At 43.8% G+C, this 21,198-nt stretch overlaps 1 protein-coding gene across 9 annotated transcripts in view; it reads right to left on the bottom strand.

The window, feature by feature from the left end:
* The window catches only part of ST18 (ST18 C2H2C-type zinc finger transcription factor), a 684,113-nt gene extending 666,217 nt beyond the window's left edge, over positions 1-17,896 (bottom strand). For 4 of the 9 annotated variants that reach the window (XR_004538340.1, XM_033933681.1, XM_033933691.1 and 1 more), the window contains exons 1-2: positions 17,489-17,622; positions 6,716-6,935 (exon numbers count right to left, since the gene is read on the bottom strand). The gene's annotated coding sequence lies outside the window, so the exon portion shown is untranslated. Of the gene's footprint in view, positions 1-6,715; positions 6,936-17,286; positions 17,334-17,488; positions 17,623-17,804 lie in introns of those variants that run through there. The other 5 variants (XM_033933682.1, XM_033933684.1, XM_033933683.1 and 2 more) reach the window with 5 other exon arrangements.
* Positions 17,897-21,198: the final 3,302 nt, after the last annotated feature.

Raw genomic sequence — 21,198 nt, 5'->3', positions numbered from 1 at the left:
CACTGCAAGGCATATAATACATCAAACATAATTTTGGGAAATCATGATGCATGAGGTTTAGAAAGAAAAACATTCAAGGAGGGCTCATGTACTAAAGCAGGGGTGCCCAAAGCGTCGATCGCGATCGACAGGTCGTTCGCTCAGGCGACCCCAGTCGATCGCACAGCAGGTTCCCTTCTTCCCTTCTCTTTTTTTCCCCTCCTGACTGGCCCGCCTCTTAAAGAACGCTGGCCAATCAGAGTGCTGGAAGGGCGGGGTGAAGGTCGGTGGGGGACGGAGCTCAGCGCATCACAAGAAATAGAAGCGCCTGTAATGATTGAGGTAAGAGCGAGGCCTAATGCTGCCCGATATACAATTTTAAAAACCCCAAAATCGGCCTCCCAATCAGTGGCGTATCGAGGTGGGGCGGTCCGCCCCCCGCCCCGGGTGCACGGCTTGGAGGGATGCACAGCCGTCCGGGTCCTCCTGCCCTTCCTTTCCACCGGTCTGCGCACGGGGCTCGCACCCGCCGCCCAAATGGTGCTGTTGGTTATCGCGAGACTCGCGGGAGTTGACGGCACCATTCGAGCGTCGGCGCGGAACCAGGCAGGCGTGAGTCCCGAGCGCGGACCGGGGGAAAAGAAAGGCAGGATGACCCGGACCTGGCCGGCTGTGCACCCCTCCAAGCCGTGCACCCGGGCGGATCGTCCCCCTTCTAAATCCACTTGTCTTTTATTCAGTTCAACTAATGAGCATTGTGACAGGCAGTTCTTATGGGGCAGTTGTTGGAGGTATTTCTTTGTTTTTCTGTGCCTAAGTATTCTATTAATTTAACTTCCTTATTCCTGTGGGGATCTCCAAAGGGGACGAATGGGAGACGGCCGGTGGCAGGTGGTACTTTAGCAATTCTTACAGGTTGCCATAGGCCTCAGGAGCTGTCTTCCCTCTGCCGTGGTCCTGCCCCTCCTCTAAGTCAGAGACAGGCTTGGGGCAGAGGGAAGACAGCTCCTGAGGCCTATGGCAACCTGCAAGGATCGCTAAAGTACCAGCGATCCTCTCTGCAGACTGCTCTCTGCTGGAATTAGGTAAATGGATGTGGGGAGGGTAGGCCTTCGGGGGGGGGGTGCAGTCCTTCAAGGGGTAGTGCAGGCCTTCAGGGGGGGGAGGCAACCTTTGAGGGGGAATGTGCAGACCTTCGGGGGGGTCAGGCCTTCAGGGGAGTGGGGCTGTATAATAAAAAAATATTTGAACATAAATACAAAGTACACTCGGTGTGTGTATATATATATATATATATATATATATATATATATATATATATATATATATATATATATATATATATTTAGCATTTTTATTGTTGGTAGATCATTTTGACTTGGTCATTTTAAAAGTAGCTCTCAAGCCCAAAAAGTGTGGGCACCCCTGTACTAAAGCATGTGGCAGAGAATTCTTTGAAGTTGCATGCTGCAGCAGAGAGAAAACTTCTGAACCGCTGATGTCAACATGCTTAGCTTACCAATGCTGTCAGCAGCCTGGAACACCCCTTATGATCTGTACCTGGAGTAGATCATCTCCACCGCCCCACCCTTGGTTTCCGCCACAGGTGTGTGTGTGTGTGTGTGTGTTATAGCACTATTGGATGTGCGCAACACTGTACACTAGACACATATGAGATTGTAAGCTCTGTCAAGCAGGTACTATTTGAGACAGAGAAACAGAACAAATAAGGGATTGCAGAATTACTTGTGGACGAAATGATTAAAACAGATATGGATAGTAAACAGGAGTTAGTTAAAAGCAGCCTCAAAAAAGGTGGGCTTTTAGCCTAGATTTGAATATGACCAGAGATGGAGCTTCAAAAACCCAAAGGAAAAAGGAATTGAGAATATACAATATTAGAAAATCCTTTTAAACAATGATGCAGGGCATTGGAGAACCCACACTGCATCTAAAGCTTGTAACAACTGAGCTATAAATGCAATTTTATAAAGGTCCTCAGTTATCACGACTCTCATGAGAGTCATGATAACTGAGGACCTTTATAAAATTAGATGGAGTGTGGTACTTTTATAAAATTGCATTTACAGCTCTGTTGTTACAAGCATTAGATGTAATGTGGGTCCTCCAATGCCCTGCATCATTGTTTAAAAGGATTTTCTAGTATTGTCAGAGATGGAGCTTGACCTTCTGACTCAGAAAATCATACAGTACAGTATCACATTACAACCCATTAATTTTTATGACTGTCTCCTCGTCACCTGCCCCACGTCTCTGTCTCCCCCCTTTTGTCTTACATCTCACCCAACCCCCCTCCTCCTCTGAGACTATGACCCAGATTCACTAAGGGCACGGATCGGATCGGATCCGTGAGCGATCCGATCCATATCTGGGGAGCTGGTTCACGAATCGTCCTCATCACGCCCCTAACCGACCGCCCGGATTGCTCTATAGCAATCCCCATGCTAAAGAGCAGCAACCTTTTTTTTTTTTTTTTTTACTTTTTTAACTTTAAACTTTTTAGAAAGCCCAAGGTTTTAACCCGCTTTAAACCCACGGGTTAAAACCACAGGCTCGCACTGCGTGGGAAGGCCGGGGCATAAGCAGGGCAGCACTCGGGGCAGACAGCAGAAGAGTCCTGGGCAGAGAGAGCAGGAGAGTCCGGGGCAGAGAGCTGCAAAGTCGGGGCAGAGAGCAGGAGATGCAGTTAGAAACGGCGTGAACGACTGGTCCCCAGCAATCGCTTGTTTGTTGATCGGCCAGCCCAGTTGGTGTTGCAGGTTTTTTTTTTTTGTGAATCGCTGCCATTCCCCCTCATTTGCATGCGCAGATCGGAGGATGATCGGAGCAGAGGTTAGTGAATCGGATAAGAGGGAAATCAGATTGCAAAGGGGTCACAAACCAATTGGTACATGATCGGTTTGCTTAGTGAATCTAGCCCTATCACTGATATTCTTTTATGTTTCACATACATATACTGACATTTGCCTATTTCTGATCTGAAAAAGAAGGGTCACCTTCGAAAGCTACTCAAACAATGCACTAAGTTAGTCCAATAAAAAAAAGTATTATTCTTTTAATTCTATATATTATCTCAAACAGTGGACTAACACAGCTACTACACCATTTCACAACAAGATAAAACGAACAGAGTATGGAATTGGCAATGGAGGAGAAGTGTATAGATAAGACAGACTTAATGAATGGAGTTCCTGCACTGGGGGGGTGTAAGGAGAGGGAGGAGTGAAGAGATACTAAGGAGCAGCAAAGTGAATGCACTTGAAAGTCATTAAGAGGAGTTTGAACTGCATGCAGAAATGGATAAGGAGCCAATAAAAGTGACTTGAGGAGAGGGTAATGTGAGTGTAGCTACACAGACAATATATGTCATGCAGCAGAATTTTAAACAGATTGAAAGAGAAAGACCTGTGAGAAACAAGTTGCAGTGTGAGGTGATAAGAGTGTGGATAAGATATTTGGTAGTATGTTCAGAAAGAAAGGGATGGATTTTGTTGATGTTAAAGAAAAATAAATTACAGGTATTTCCAATGTGCAATAATATCTTCCTTACTTATACTCTTTTTTAAGGCTTTAAGGATATTCAGATATTTTGCAGTGATCTTTAATAATGGCTTTTAGAAGAGCTGCTAGATCATCATTAAATCCTTAAGCTGATAACTTACTTTTTAAATATTTTTCTTTTTTAACTTTTATAATATATAAGAGAGAATAAATTAATGACAAAACTTTAACATCTTTAAAGAATTTCACTGAGCATCTTTTTTCTTTCGGCTTCAGTGTTTGTTTCTGCTTTGTCGGCTGGGGACATCTGCCAACATGTTTCGCCAAACTTTTTTTCAAGGCAGTCCCCTGAATAAGGAGTGAAATACATGTTTTCCCACTGCATACATTTATTTAACTCAATTAGACATAGAACTTATCTTTATACATTGTTTGCCATTTTTGTTTTTTTCAACCGCACATCTACACCTGAGCTTGCTTTAGGGCGGAAATGGCGGCAGTTTGATTTTTTTATATACTTAACAGAGACTCCCCTATGACATCATTACGTTCTTAGGCTTTAGTACATGCTTTAGCAGAGTTTTAATGATTAGATTTTAAAGTTATCTTCAGACCAAATGGATTCCAAACAATTCACAAGTGCCATAAAGATTATAATAAGGTATTCCACTCTGTTTCTAAATTTAGTCCATTAGGGGACACAGTATTCAAAGAGAAGATCCATCTTTGTTTTTTATAGTTTAAAATCTTTTCAAAATTACCATCCTCCCACCCTTCTAACACTTGATCGATTATCCTCCATTTGATATCTTCCCAGGTATGAAGTTTCTCCCTCCAGTGATCCACCAGATGGGCACCTGTCACAATTCTATATTTTTGTTCGTTTAAATGGACATTGATTTGACGCTTACTCCTATCAACATAAAATTAGGTCACAAGGATATTTTATTATTTACATTACATTTTTGCTTTCTCCCAAGAGTAGGGACTGTCCATTCTGATCCCATTATGGTGTGAACACACTTCATAGAAGAGTCTCTGTTAAGTGTATAAAAAAATTAAACTGCCGCCATTTCCACCCTAAGCAAGCTCGGGTGTAGATGTGCAGTTGAAAAAACAAAAATGGTAAGCAATTTATAAAGATAAGTTCTATGTATAATTGAGTTAAATAAGTGTATGCAATGGGAAAACACATGTATTTCACTCTTTATTCCGGGGACTGCCTTGAAAAGCCAAGTTTGGCGAAACATGTCGGCCGATGTCCCCAGCCGACAAAGCGGAAACAAACACTGAAGCCAAAAGAAAAAAGATAAGTGCTCAGTGAAATTCTTTAAAGATGTTAAAGGTTTGTAATTAATTTATTCTCTCATATATTATAAAAAAGAAAAATATTTAAAAAGTAAGTTAGCAGCTTAAGGATTTAATGACGATCTAGTAGCTCTTCTAAAAGCCATTATTGAAGATCACTGCAAAATATCTGAATATCCTTAAAGCCTTAAAAAAAAAAAAAAAGAGTATAAGTAAGGAAGATATTATTGCACATTGGAAATACTTGTGGTTAAGCGAATATTTGCAATAAGAAACGTGGTAGCCAAACAGTAGCCTGTTAAAAGAAAAAGAAATGGCAGGTTTTAGCATCTGTTGGATATGTGCAGAGAAAGAGAAAGAGATCAAAGATAAGCCCAAGATTATGAGCCGGTGTGAAAGGGAGGACAAGAGTGTTATCCACAGAAATAGAGAATGGGGGAAGAGGAGAAATGGGTTTAGGGTGAAAGATAAGAAGCTCAAGTCTTGACCATGTTCAGTTTCAGGTGGTGGCAACACATCCAGGCAGCAATGTCAGACAAGCAGGCTGAGATTTGAGCCTGGATTCCTGTTGACATTTCTGGTGTGGAGAGGTAGATCTGGTTTTCATCAGCTTAAAGATGATACTGAAAACCATGAGAGGAGATCAAAGCACCAAGGGAATAAGTATAGATATAAAAAAGAAGAGGTCCCAAGACAGAGCACTGAGGTACACTAACTAATAGTGGGATAACAGCAGAGGAGAATCCACCAGAGCATACATTAAAATGCAATGGAATTGGGTAAAAAGAAAACTAACATAAGAGTTGCCAAACTGGGATGGATCGACGGTCTATCAAACCCAGTAGCCTGTTTCCAACAGTGGCCAATCCTGGTCACAAGTACCTGGCAAGATTCCAAAAGAGTAAAACAGATTTTATGCTGCTTATCCTAGAAATAATTAATTTCCAAAGTCCATCTTAATAAAGGCTTATGGACTTTTCATTTTGGAAATTATCCAAACCTCCTTTAAACCCTACTAAGCTAACTGCTTTCACCATACTCTTCAGCAACCGATTCCAGAGTTTAATTAAACATTGAATGAAGAAATATTTTCTCTGGTTTGCTTTAAATTTATTGCTTAGTTGCTTCATTGCATGCCCCCTAGTCCTAGTATTTTTGGAAAGAGTAAACAAGCAATTCACATCTACTCGCTCCACTGCACACAGTATTTTATAGACCTTTATATCTCCCCTGAGCCACCTCTTCTCCAGGCTGAACCAAGACCTAACAGAGCCCTAAAATCTAAGCGAGCATAGTGTATCAAGGAGTAGGTGATGATGAACAGTGTCAAAATTTGCAGAAAGACTGAGAAGGATAAGGATAGAATAGAATACAGGCTCTTGGATCTGGCCAGGAACAGGTCATGGGAGACTTTAGCAAGGGCTGCTTCTGTTTAATATAGAACAGTGTCTCTCAAACTTTCTCGAGCCGGGGCACACTAAAGGTAGTGGCCACGGCTTGAGGCACCCAGAAGTGCGCAAACGTCACCGTGATGACATCAAGCATATGCGCGACATCATCGTGTCGACATCTGCACATGTGCAGAGGCCCTGAGACGCCAGTAGGGGGTGCCAGCAAGGAAGAGGGCCAGAGAGAAGGAGAGGCATTGGCACCAGCTGAATGCTTACAGCAGTGTTTCTCAACAACTTCAAGCTAGGTACCCCTTAAGTCTAACAAATATCAACTGAGTACCCCAACCACAGACCTCCTTAGGCCCACTAAAGCTCTGCCCCAGATCCCATCCCCTTTAATAATTGTAATGCAATTTTTTCCATTCATTTTTCATATACACACAATATACACAGGAGATATAAATTCTCAAAACTGACACATTTAAATCACTATATTGAAAATTAAATCATTTTACCTACTGGTGATCTTCTGCAGGCTGATGTAATTAGCTTTAAAGGCGAGACCAGGAGGGAAGCTGGAGGACACTAGAGAGAAGGGGAAACATGCAGGTCTTCGGCGAATCGGGCAGCGTTGGCACTTTACCGCGTAGGGAAGCCAGCTAGCAGGTGCCTTGCTTCCTCCTCAGTGTGCCGCAGAACACTTGGAATCACAGGAGGCACACAATTTGAGATACACTATATAGAAGGTGAAAACCAGAATTATAATGGATCAAGAATAGCTTAAGTTGAAAAAAGACAATGGTGATGAACAGCACACTGAAGTAGTTGGATAAGAAAGGGAGGAGGGAGATGGGGAAATAGTTGGAAAAGCAGGTAAGGTCCATTGAAGTTTTTTTAAAGAATGGTGTAATTACAGCATGTTTGATGGCATCAGGAACAGTTGCAAATCATTTTTATTATTATTTATTTATTTTTTTGCAAATCATTTTTATTAAAGTCACCCAAGGGAACACACTGGATACAGAAGAAACATATGCATAACAGGCGCAAAAACAAGAACATAACAAGAGCAGCTAAAAATTTTGAAACAAGGAACAGTTGCAGTGGAATTGAGGATATGACAGATCAAAGGGATGAGATAGTGCTGAGTAGATGGGTAGGAATGGGATCAGAGGAGCAGGTAGTAAATTTGGGAGAGAGACGATGTGAAATTTCCCCTTAAAACATTTTAGAAATGATGGCAGGGGTTGAAAGAATGGAGTGGGGAAAGAAAAAGTGGAGGTGATGGTTTTGAACTCAAAATTCATCTTGTCAACCTTATCATGGTCAGCCATAGTTTGAGAAGAAAGAAAAAGGAGGGGGCTTGGAGGTGAAGGCACTTGAGGAGAGAATTCAGTGTGGTAAAGAGATGATGAGGGTTGGAGCCAAAAAATGTGTCAAATGGATGGAGTCGTCTTGTTTGGCAAGTGAAAGAGTAGACTGGAAGGTCACCAAGAATTTGAAATGAATGAAGTTGGCATGGGCACAGAATTCTAGCTAAAGTTTTAAGCAGCTTGAGCACAGAAATATAGATAGCTGATTCAGGAGGTCAGCCAAAACTGGAGTTTGGTATGTCTTATAGCAGTGTTCTTCAACCTTTTTACACCTATGGACCGTCAGAAATAAAAGAATGATTTTGTGGACCGGCATCAGACCGCAGACTGGTGGTTGAAGAACACTGGGTTAAGTAGTAGGCCATTCCCTGCCCATCTCTACCCAACCTCCACCCCAGACCCTGCCCCCATAGTCCTAATTGTATTTTTTCCATTCATTTTTCATATATACACACACAATATAATCTTATTAACAACGCATCGATAGCACCGCGGACCGGCAGTTGAAGAACACAGTTTTGGGCCTGATACACATGCTGGCCCTGTGGACCGGCACCGGTCCATAGACCGGTGGTTGAAGAACACTCTCTTATAGAATGGCAAATGGGAGGAGTGACAGTGTCAGAGCAGAGAAGAGAATAATATAAAGAGACAACCTCATTGACCAATTTTCAATAACAAAATTGGTGAGAAAGAATGGAACAGTGGTGGACAGAGAACAGGGGTCAACAGCCTCCTGACGATTCCTACATGTATTGGTGAAGATTGAATGAGACTAAGGGGAAAGGTGATTAAGTTTGAAAGGTATTAGATGACGGCCAGAGAGGGGGGAAGAACTGATGTGGAGAAATTAGAGAGAGAGAAGTTGGAGAAGACGATAAGATCAAGGCAGTGGCCCGTCTTGCGAGAAGAGGTAGTGGAGCACAACTGAAGATTGAATGAGGATGTTAAAGTGAGAAACTTAGAGGCATAAGAGTCAGAGGGGCTTTTAGCATGAATGCTAAAATCCCCAAGAATGAGGGAAGATGATGAAGGATTTTTTAAGAAAGAAGGAAAGTCAGGAGTCAAAGTCATTGAGAAAGGAAGAAAGGGACTTATTGGGAATGGCGGGGGGGGGGGGGGCATAAATGACCACCACGTGGAGATGTAGTGAATAGATGAATGGAGTTGATTTCAAAAGAAGAAGAGGTTGAAATCTACAAGAAGATACGAGTAGCAGCCTGACACCACCTCCATGCTCAAACAGGCGAGGGAGAAAAGGTAACCTCCATTACAAAGGGCAGCAACAGAAGCAGAGTTACATTTCTAAGGATGGATTGTAGTTTAACCACAAGGTGCCATGTTATCAAGTCAACAGATACTATCATATATCTCCATCACTAGCAATAAGTAGGAAACTATGGGACATATTAACTAAAATGCATTCGGAAATGGGTTTAGCATGTTTTAATGTGAGACTTTCTCCATGGACAGCTGGCGCAGAGAACCACCAAATCGTGGAAGAGGAGAGGAGAACCACCAAATGAATATGCATGAGATCTATTTGCATGCACTGCTTTCAATGCATATTCATTGGGGAAATCCTGAAAACCCGACTGGATTCCGTCCCTCGAGGACCGGAGTTGCCCACCACTGTTCTAGACTGATGGCAAGTAACCATGGGGACACAACCCAACTGTCTAGAACAGTGTCTCTCAAACAGTGTGCTAAGGCACAGTGGTGTGCCTCATAGAGATTCCAGGTGTACCACAAGAGACTCCAAAATTTTACTTCATTTACAAAAATTGCCTTCATAAGTATACACTAAAATAGATAACATGTATATAATGCAGGGGTGTCCAATGTCGGTCCTCGAGGGCCGCAATCCAGTCGGGTTTTCAGGATTTCCCCAATGAATATGCATTGAAAGCAGTGCATGCACATAGATCTCATGAATATTCATTGGGGAAATCTTGAAAACCCGACTGGACTGCGGCCCTCGAGGACCGACATTGGACACCCCTGATATAATGTACACAAGTCTGTCAATGCTATGAGCATCTGTGTGCATACGCGTAAGGATACAACCGTCCAGACAAGCATCGTCATTCTTTGACGCGATTGGTCCTTGAAAACTAATGGCAAGTAATTTTATTTTTTATGCAGTAGTTATCCTAACTTGAGCAACAAAGCAATCAAGGCTTTGCTACCTTTTGGATCTCCTTATCTTTGCGAACTTGGATTTTCAGCTCTGACAGAAATTACATTGAAAAAAAAAAAGAGAATGACTGCAGATAATGGATGATGAAATGCGTGTTTGTTTGTTGACTATCAAGCCGCATTTTGAGTTAATTTGCACTCAAAAACAAGCACATCCATCACATTGATTAGAAATTCTATTCTATCTACTTTAGTTTCACCATTGTTACAATTACCCATACATAGCTTATAACTCCCAAATATCATTTTTGTTGGTTTTGTAACATTATAATTTCAATTATAATGTGCCACGAAAAACATTTGCTCCATTTAGTGTGCCAGAGCTGAAAAGGTTTGAGAGACATTGGTCTAGAACAGGGGTGCCCAACACGTCGATCGCGATCGACCAGTAGCTCAGGAAGGCAATGCGAGTCGATCGTGATAGACTCGTGTTGCCGTCCTGATCTACCGGGCCGATCAGCCTTCCTCTCCAGTGTTCTCTCTAGGGCCTTTTAGCTGGGCGATCCGCCCAGCTGTCATCTGCTGCTGCTGCCGCCGCTGCTGAACATTTAAAAAAAACAAAAAAAACCGGCTTGGAGATTTCAGCCCATAGCGAACTTATGCTCTGAAACTCTAACGTGTGCGTGCCGGCTTCCCTTCTCTTCCCTCCGAAACCGGAAGTTATGTCCGGGGGGGGGGGGGGGGAGAAGGGAAGCCGGCACGCACATGTTGAGAGCCCTGAAGCAAGCGTTCGCTATGGGCTAAGGCTGGAGACAGGTTAGTGAAGCATTTGCTCTTCTTGCTGCCGGGTCCTGCCTACTTTCTGTTTCTGCGAAGGCAGGACCCGGCAGCATTTCCCCCAATAGGTCAATCGCGATCTTGGGCCAATCAGCCTTCCTCTCCCCGACGGCAGAATTGACGTCGGGGAGAGGAATGTTGGTTGGCCGAAGCAGGGAAAGCTTGGGGCCTGTTATTGGTGGTGTTTGGGTCCTGGTCCCCGATGGCAATGGCAGTGGCAGTGGCAATGGCTTGGGGGAGGGCAGGGAGAAAGAAAGAAAAAGGACAGGCAGGGAGACAGAAGGAAAGAAGAGAAACAGAAAAAAAAAGAAAGGGAGGCAGAGAGAAAGAAAGGGCAGGGAGAGAGGAAGGAAAAGTTGGGGGAGGGAACGAGGTCTGGAGGAGAGGAAGCATACAGGCTAAAAGAAGGGAAGAAAGATTGGATGCAGTCAGAAGAAGAAAGTGCAACCAGAGACTCATGAAATCACCAGACAAGGTAGAAAAAATGATTTTATTTTAAATTTAGTGATCAAAATGTGTCTGAATTTATATCTGCTGTCTATATTTTACACTAAGGTCTCCCTTTACTAAACCGCAATAGAGTTTTTTAGCGCAGGGAGCCTATGAGCGTCGAGAGCAGTGCTGGGCATTCAGCGCAGCTCCCTGCGCTCTAAAAACTGCTATCGTGGTTTAGTAAAAAGGGAGGGGGTATATTTGTCTATTTTTGTAGGGTTGTTACTGAGGTGATAGTGCATAGATTCATCTGCTTTGACCTCTTTGAAAAACCCTGGAATAGGAATGATAATTAACATTTTCTATGCGTACAGTGTGCGTTGTGTTTTTTTTTTTATTTTATTGTTGGTAGATCATTTTGACTTGGTCATTTTAAAAGTAGCTCGCAAGCCCAAAAAGTGTGGGCACCCCTGGTCTAGAATGTCTCAACTATTGCATCTTTCTCAGTGCAGACCAAAGCAAAGAATTTATTTAATCTCTCCAGCATGGGCATTGTGGAGTAGAGGAATGGCCTATAGTTTGTGCAGCAGACTGAAATCCTGGGAAACTGGGTTCAAGTTTTACTGCAGCCTCTTGTCATCCTGGGCAAATCACCTAATCCTCCATTTCCCTAGGTACAAAAACACAGACTGTGAGTCTATTAAGGACACAGACAGTACCTGCATGTTAGAGACTCCCAACTGGATCTCAATATCCCCGTCCTGCTCCTGCAAGTTCTGTCCCTGTCCATATCCCATTCCTGCAAGCTCTGCCTTAATCACACAAGCATCAAACACTTATGATTTTAAAGAGTTAGAGGCTTGTGCAGATGAGGTCAGAGCTTGCAAGAATGGGGCAGGGACAGGTGAGGGACAGAGCTTGTGGGGACGGGATGGGGATAGAGAGATGAATATAATGTATACGTCTAGTAGTATTATAGAAGTGATTCGTAGTAGTAATCTTCCCTGAGTACCTTTTACTCCTTGGTCAACCAATACAATATTTTTCAACTTCTTCAAGCCAAGTACTCCCTAAGCCTAACAAATACCAACCAAGTATACCCACCCAAGCTCTGCCCCAGACTCCACCCCTATAATAATAATACTAATTGTAATGCAATTTCTTCCATTCATTTTTCATATACACACAAAATAATCTTATTAATACATAATGGTAACCACAAAATTAAAAAAAACACAAAGCACACTGTACGTAGCGAAAATGTTAATTATCATTTATATTTGGGGGGTTCCTAGCGGTCAAGTCAGATGACTTTAAAATATGAAATGTCATCTCAGTAACAACTATAGAAAAAAAGACAAATATAGTGCAAAATATAGACAGCAGATATAAATTCTCAAAACTGATTCATTTTGATCACTAAATTGAAAATAAAATCATTTTCCTACCTTTGTTGTCTAGTGATTTCATGAGACTCTGGCTGCACTTCCATCTGACTGTGCACCCAATATTTCTTTCTTTCTTCCTCCTGCACACTTCCTCTCCTCCAGACAACATTCCCTTCCCCAACAAACATCTATCTCTGTCCCTCCATGAGTCCAACTTTTCTACCTCTCTCTTCCACCCCTATTGGCAACAAATCTCCCTCTTTCTCTCTCACTGTCCATCTGTCTTGAGAGATCCAGGTATCTATCCCACCCCCTCTACTATCACATCCAATATTTCTCCCTCTCTCATCCCGCGGATAATATGCATTTTTCACCACTGCCCACCACCCATTTCTCCTTCTATCACCCCTCTGTAGCACCATGCCACATCTCTTCCTCCATCAGTATGTCCAACATTCCTCCCCCTGTCATCCCTTTCGATCTATTCCTCTGTTCCCTCTCCACCACATCCAACATTTCTCCTCTCATCCTTCTCTCCCCATGCATCTCTACCTCTCTCCTCTTTATCTCTATGCCCAATTTTCCTCTTTCTTCCTTTCCCTCTCACTCACACACTGATGCTCAAAAATTCTCCATTTCTATTCCCTTCCTCCTGTCCCAAGTTAGTGCCCCTTCCTCCCTCCCTTCTGTGTTCCATGTTCATGCCCCCTTCCTTCTGGGTTGAGTTCATGCCCCCTCCCCCTCCTTGCCTTCAGCCATTGTCCAAGAATTATACCCCTCCAATGTCCCAATATGCTCCTTCTCCTTCCCCCCCCCCCACTCCTTTCTCCCTTTGTCCTCTTACTTGTTTGAACCGCACTGCTTCTTCTGCCTTCAATGGCTTGTTCGGAGGATGCACAGCAGGTAGCGATTTACATGTTGCACTTGGCTGACCCACAAGCCTTGCCTCCAACATCAGCCCTAGCGTCGAAGAGAAGGTTTCCGGGTCAGCTACGTGTACCATAGGCAGAATGAGCTGAAGGCAGAATGAGAGAGGAAGTAACTGGGAACACACACACATTCCACTGACCTAGAAGGATTTCCTCTGTTGTCAGCTCTGACATCGGAGGGAAGCCCTGTGGATCGGCTTTGGGTGAGAGGAGCAGGGAACCCTGGCAGCGAGTGCGATGGGAAGCAAGGAGGGATCGGCTTCGGAGGACGGGCGGGCAGGGAGGGAGGGCAGACAGGGATCTTCGGCAGCGACTTCAGCGGGAAGGGTGGGCTGCAAGGATGGATGCCCGGCGGTAGTTGCGGCTTCGAAGGGCGGGAAGGGAATATCCTCTGAAATGCCCAGGCTGTCTACCCACAACAAGCGGTCCACATGTTCAGAAACACTTATCTAGTAGTCCAACTGATTCTTTTATGAGCTTATTGCTTCTAAAAATGTTTTACTATGGTGCCTAGATCAGGGATGCCTAGCTGAATTCAAATTGTTAAATTGGCATGGTAATTGACCACTTGGTCGCTCTTCAATGAAGACTCTCGACAAAGTATTCAAAAGCAAGGCGGTAACACTCCAAACGAAGATCAGATTTGTCCATACATTCATTTTTTTCAGTGGTCAATTATGGATGTGAAAGCTGGACACTACGGAAACAAGACAGAAAGAAGATTGACTCATTTGAGCTTTGGTGCTGGAGAAGGATTTTAGGTATGCCGCAGACTGCCTGAAGAACTAATAAATCGATTCTAGAAGAGATCAAACCGGCTATGTCACTCGAAGCCCAAATGATGACTGTCTTATTTTGGTTACACCATCAGAAAAGAGAGATCACTGGAGATGGACATCATATTTAGGAAGATTGAAGGAACCAGGCAAAGAGGGCGACCTGCAATCAGATGGCTGGACACGTTGAAAACAACCATGGGGATGACGCTGGAGGACCTTTCTGGACTAGCACAAAACCAATTTCTTTTTACATCTGCAATTCAAGTTGCTAGGACTCAAGCGAAAGTCGATGGCACCTAACAACAACAGTTGACCACACCATTGAAAGTTAATTGAAAAAAACCCTAATAAACAAATTAAGTTCCACACGGAGCTCTGCATGTTACCTATAGACACCCGCCTACCTGCAAAGTAGGCATGGTTAGAGGTGGAAAATAGGTATAATATGACTTAGGCATTGGTAGGCGTCTCCGCTAGTGCATGGCCAGTTAAGGTGATATTCAGACTTAGCCAGCTATGGCTTAGTGGGCAAAGATAGCCTGTCCACTTAAGTTACAAATATCAGGACTTAAGCAATCAAAGCCCTGGAACAGTTAGCCACTGAGAAGTAAATTAACTGTCGGGGACTGTGTCTGGTCAGTTAACTTGTACTGTATATTAGCCAGACTATCTTTTCCTCAGATTTTGCTAAGTATCTGGATTATTTTGCCCCGAGACTGACAGATATTTTTGAGCTTTTATCTATCATTTCTTTCCAACATTCCTTGGATTGAAAAGAATGAAAAAGGTATCATTTATTATTTGTTTCTTGACCTGTATTTCTACATATACAAGTGGATTAGCACGGCAACTTCATTTCTTTACTGTAATAGCTGAAATTTTGGCATAGGTGGACTAACAGTTTTCAGGGGTTTTAATTTTCACAGCCACAACACCCAGTGGGGGACCTCTGATAGGAGACTGGCACCGATAACAATGCACAGCCCTCTTGGATTCCACAGTTTGAAAGATTAAAATCCCCAATAAACATCAGCCCTAGGCACTGTCCACAGTACCACACTGATGTTTCTTTCTCAACATTTGTTGTCAGTTCAAACAAGTGATGACCTCATCAGCTATATAATACCTCCAAATGAAACATTTTGTACCAAGAGTTGAAAAATTTGGACAGCTTCAACTTTTACTTATGATTCAAAACCATGTGACTAACCAAACTACTGTTAGTAAGACAAACCACATGAACTCAGTTATGTCAAAACAAAATGAAAAGTTAGGAACCAGTGCACTATGAACCATTTTAGTCTTATCTTTAGTCACAATAGCTGTTTCTTTTTTTCTGTTTTAATCAGTTTCTCAGCAATGGGCTTTGCAATTTAAGCAATTTTGACACACGTGCCTATACTCTGGGTGCTGTAATGTTGAGCACTTCCAATACTGAGTAAACTCCTTCACTCTGGCAAGTGGGGGGAGGGGGGATTTCTTTTCAGTTTAGCACTGCCATAAACGTTGGCTTCTGGGATTTATAAGGTCTTAATGTAGGGTTACCATAAGTCTAACATCCCCATCTAGGCCCTGACCCCCCCCCCTCCCCAATCATATACCCAACTCTCATGATCCAGGCCCCAACTCTCACAGAATCAACAATCCTGCTCCCGTCAAAAGCCCCAACCCCGAACATTCAAACTCTACATCTCCCAAGCCACAACCCCCAAACTCCACATCTCCACCACCTACCTCCTCCATGGCCGCTGCAATGAATCTTTGGGCAGCTGGCAGTGCAACAAGGAGCGCTATAGAAATAATTAATAGTAGTAATAGTAGCAGTAGCAGTAGCCTGCTGCTGCTGGATTGCTCCGGAAGCCGACTTTCTACATGTCCCATCTACACTGAAATAGGAGATCGATGCAAAGAGGCGGCTTCCGTGGCAGGCTGGCAGCAGCAGGCTCTCCTCATTGACTGTCAGCTGCCCGAAGATTCAATGCAGCGACCAGGGAGGAGGAAGGTGGTGGAGTTTGGGAGTCAGGGTCTGGATTGGGAGCTGAGACTGATTTGAGGGTGTGTGTGTGGGAGATGGACTTGAACCTGTTGCACTGCCCCAGCCAACTATCATTGTCACAGTTAGCGTCAGGGTTGCATTACATGCCTAGGACGATAATGAGTATGGCTGGCCATGTAACATAATTCCCCTGCACTGTCTGCCTTGTGTGGCAAATGCAGGCGGATGCAGGAGAGATGCATGGCGGTCAGGCAGGAGGCAGATGGAGAGAGGCTGTGCAGCAGGAGTTACTGCCTGGGAGGAGCTGGAGACTGGATGGGGAGAGTTTCTCATTATGTCTTCCTGGTGCCGGCTCTGTTGTTGGCTGAGGATGCAGTTGGGTGAAGAGAGAGAGGCAGATGCTAGAATGGGGAGTGGAGGGGAATTTGAGAAAGATTGTGGATCCAGAGAGATATTGGTCCTGGGATGGGGTACAGGAGAAAGGGTAAAGAATGAAGAGAGGATGGACGGAGGTTGAATATGGGGACAGGGATAGAAGAAAGGCCTTGAAAGAAAGGGAAGGAAGGAGAGATAGGATTGGAGTTGGGACTGATAGGATGATGAGATGCAGTGGAGGGTAGATGAGGGCTAAAAGGGTACAGAGGATGGAAAGGGGGACTACAGAAATGAGTGAAAGATGGGAGGGTGGGGCAGGGCATGGTGGGGTGGTAGGAGGAGCCAGGGATGGGATCATGTGTCCTCCTTTTTGTCTTCACAAATCCCTCTCCCAGCAGATCTCTCTTATCCCCATTCCATTTTTGCAAGCTCAGTCCTCATCTGCACATTTGCACAAGCCTTGAACAATTTAAAATCGTAAGTGTTGGAAGCTTGTGCAGTTAAGGCACAACTTGCAGGAGTGGAAGAAGGACAGGAACAGCACTCACGGGGATGGGACAAGGATATTGAGATTCCACGGGGAATCCGCGCCATGCAATTCTCTAAGTAACCTTATCTTGGGGTCTCAGTGGCTCCCCCATTTCTGAGTCAGTCAGGGACTTTGTGTGACTTCTGTTGCAGCCAGATCCACCCATTAGTGTCACAGACTTACACAGATACCAAAATCAAATTCATTACCCACTGTGAAATTTAGCAACAAAAAATTATGTTGGAATTTCCTAATTAAAGATAGCATCTATCACGAACAAATATTAGTAGGAAAGAAACAAAATCCTACACTGGCGCAGCACAGCCATTTCCACAGCCCCTGAATGAACAAACTGCAAAGCTCCCTCTGGCACCTGCAGCCACCCTAAGGAAAGACGCAGCACGTGGAGCTGCGAAGCCCCACATGGCGTTGCACGCGCTCTCCTGAAAGAGTATGACGGTTTCAAAAGCCCGCTTCCCAGCTACTAACAAGAAAGCAAAGAATGTCTCACACTTTCCGTTCTCTCCCGCTTCCTCTCCCGTCTTTTCTCTTTTTGTACTAAAAAAAAAATCCCCAAAACAACAGAGGGGTATGAGATTCTGCAGGAGAGGCAGAAGACAAAGCAGAGTCGTAGCACCGAGATCTGTTGCAGCCCCCGCCCTCTTCCTGGTCTTTCCACTTTTGTAGTGTGTGTTCTGAAAAAGGCCCAGCCTTGCACTTTCCAATGTCTGTTTTTTTTTAATATCTTAAAAAAAACCAAAACCCAACTCAACCCGTACACAAAACATATCTATATTATATAAAGAAGAATATCTCGTTTTCCTTACTTTTCTTCCGATGGCTCCTGCAACTCCCGGAACTGGTTTTCCTTACACAGAAGAGACAGTTTATTTTGACAGGTTGTTCTCTAGTTAAACAGATCTCAGATCTAAAAAGTTGACTTTAAAAAAAAAAACTTTCCACAAAGTTCGAAACCACGTGATGGTAACTTTCCCAGCTTCTGTTCCTCTGTTTATTCAGTGTCTTCTTTGAATATTCAAAACGGTTTGGCTGTTGTGTACATAGGTTTATTTCTTGTAGCTGAGGCAGGTGCTTTGCATTCCTTTGTGCAAAGTTTTTTCAACAGTTGCTTTTTTTTTTTTTGTAATTTGCAAAATAGGCACATTGGGTCAATGAAACAATATAGTATGTGCATCTATTACAATGCAAAGTGGCTGTCTTTGTATTAGCAGTTTTAAATGTTAGGATTCTTAGCAGAGAGTTATAATACAGTAAGTGCAATCAATAGCCTTGCTGAAACCAAACTGCTAAAACATGTACAAAGGCATGTCAACATTGTGCTCTCCTGTCAATATACCTTGTGTGAACTAAATTTGCCAATATATTCATCATCAGGACAATCCATGTATACATAAAGATTATAGTTATATAAATATGATTTATAAGTAAATTAGACAAGGTATAGGAGATCATATAAATCAAGAAGTGTCTCCAGGTATATAAATACGCCCCAACAGTAACATCTGCCAAAGAGCAACCCATTTTAGATTTTAAGACTGATCATTGCAATATTCAATTAAATTTGCATGTCTTGAAGTAAAAAATATATATATCCAAGTGCTAAATTGTTGTGTTTATAGATCAAGATAATTACTTTTTTTTAAAAAAGGAAAAATATTTCTGTAGATCAAGCACTTCTCTTAGATTGGGAAAGTAAAACAAACAAGGGCCCCTTTTTATGAAGCTGCATTAGGGTTTTTTATCGTGAGTTGCTGCAGTAAAAGCTCTGATGCTCATAGAATTCCTATGAGCGTTGGAGCTTTTACTGTAGCGACCGGCGATAAAAAAAAACCCTAATGTGGCTTGATAAAAGGAGGCCAAGATTAATTTAAAGCTCTAATTACATAATGAGGTAGTCACAGCAGGGCCAACCTAAGAGGTAGTGATGCCTTGGACCAAGGTTTGCTTCTGTCCCGTCCCCACCCCACCCCCACCACCACCACAACCACCACAATGCCGCTACCATGGGGCTATTCAGCAGTTCTTCCTCTGCCTTCCTCCATGTCCTCCACCTCTCCCCCAACCTCTCCCTCCCCCTCCCCCATGATTTGACATGTTCTTCTCTCTTCCCTCAGCCAAGGTCTGACACTTCTCCTGTCCCCCACCCCAACATATATCCAGCACCCTTTGTCTTCCTCCCTGTGGGTCATAGGTCTTAGTCTCCCTATTCTCTTCTCCCTTTTGTCCCCTTTCCCACACCAAGTGATCCAGCTTCTATCTCTCTCCCCTTTCCTTTGTGTCCCATTATATAGCCCTCTTTCTCCTCTCCTTTCTTGTCCACCACTTTCCATTCTAGTTCCCCACCTCCTCCTCCCCCTATGCAACAGTTCCCACTAAAATCCCCCATCTTCCTCTACCTCTACCTCCCACGGTCTGCCCCGGCCTCCTCCCCTTCAACTTACTATGGTTCCTTGTTCTTTAAAAAACAAAACAAAAAAACAATAGAACTGCTGCCACAAAGCCTTGTGCTGCAGTGTTTACAGCAGGGGTGTCAAACTCAATCACATAAGGGGCCGAAATCTAAAACATAGACTAAGTCGCGGGCCCAATTTTTTATTAAGATACTTAGGGGTCTTTTCATTAAAGTACGCTAACCGATTTAGTGCACACTAAAGATTAGCATACGCTAAATACGCACCTTAATAAAAGGACCCCTTAGTCTTAGTAGAAGTATAAGATTACAACTAGAGAATGACATGGGGAAAAAATTTGTCCTCGACACCGCCCCGTCACCGCGACCACCGTCCCTGTCCCCGCCCATTCCCGCAACCACAGTCCCCACCCCATCCCCGCAACCACTGACCCCGCCCCATCCCCACGACCACTGTCCCCGCCCTGTCCCTGTGACTACTATCCTCGCAGCATCCATACAAGCCTCAGTACTGTAATAATTAGCTTATTCCTTCCTTATAAATCAAAGTTCTGGCTGCTGAACTAGAGAAAGAGATGTTCAGCTGGCAGGGCTTTGTTTATAAATTTTTATCAACACAACTAATATACTACTTTATCCTAAAGCAAAAAAAAAGTAAATAAATAGAAATTTTTTTTCTACCTTTGTTGTCTGGTTTCTGCTTTTCTCATCTTCTCATTCAATTCCTTCCATCCATTGTCTGTCTTCTCTCAGCGTCTTCCATTTGCTCTATTACTGTGCCTCTCCCTTCACCCCCCCCCCCCCCAATTGGTATGGCACCCATCTTCCCTCCGCTGCCTCATAGTCTGGCATCTCTGTCTTCTTCCCTTCCAGCGTCTTCTCCCTACTCTCTGTTCCCCATTTCCCTTCAGCGTCTTCTCCCCACTCTCTGTCTTCCCCAATTCCCTTCAGCGTCTTATCCCCACTTTCTTCCCCAATCTCCATTTTGCTTCAGCGTCTTCTCCCCACTCTGTCATCCACATTTCCCTTCAGCTTCTTCTCCCCACTCTGTCTTCCCCAATCCCCATTTCCCTTCAGCGTCTTCTCCCCACTCTCTGTTCCCCATTTTCCTTCAGCATTTCTGCCCTCTCTGCCTTCCTATTTTTTCCCTTCAGCGTCTTCTCCCCACTCTGTCTTCCCCAATCCCCATTTCCCTTCAGTGTCTACTCCCCACTCTGCCTTCCCCATTTTTTCCCTTCAGCGTCTTCTCCCCACCACCACTCTTCCCTCTCGCCACCTCACCGCCCTCCAGCACCCCTCGTGGGTGACAGGTCAAATGCGCGCAAGACAAAAGAGCGCAGACAAAAAGCCAAGACAAATCAGCGCAAGACAATTGAGCGCAGGGATAACTCAGCGCAAGACAATTGAGCGCAAGGATAACTCAGTGCAAGACAATTGAACGCAGGGATAACTCAGCACAAGACAATTGAGCACAAGGATAACTCATCGCAACAACAATTCAGCACACCTCAAAATGGCACATGGCGAAGGAAGGGCACGCACACGTTCAGCACGTTAACACGTGAGCACATCACCACGTTATCAGTATGGATGGTTCCCTGGCCTCTTTATGTTTTGAATATAAGTCACGTGAATGCATTTTCATTACTAAGGTTACGTTTCCTCTTTATATATGTGCTCAGAACAGCCCACCTTCCTTTCACTGCCTGACCGTGTCCATTATAGGTAAAGCTCTGGTTTTGCTAGAACTTGCTCTATAACGGATATTTGTCTTGTGTGGATTTTACTCA

Source organism: Geotrypetes seraphini, chromosome 2 (genome assembly GCF_902459505.1).
Source record: "Geotrypetes seraphini chromosome 2, aGeoSer1.1, whole genome shotgun sequence".
Classification (NCBI taxonomy): Eukaryota; Metazoa; Chordata; class Amphibia; order Gymnophiona; family Dermophiidae; genus Geotrypetes; species Geotrypetes seraphini.
Note: the sequence above shows the minus strand (reverse complement) of the source record. Positions and strands in the feature narration are given on the sequence as shown.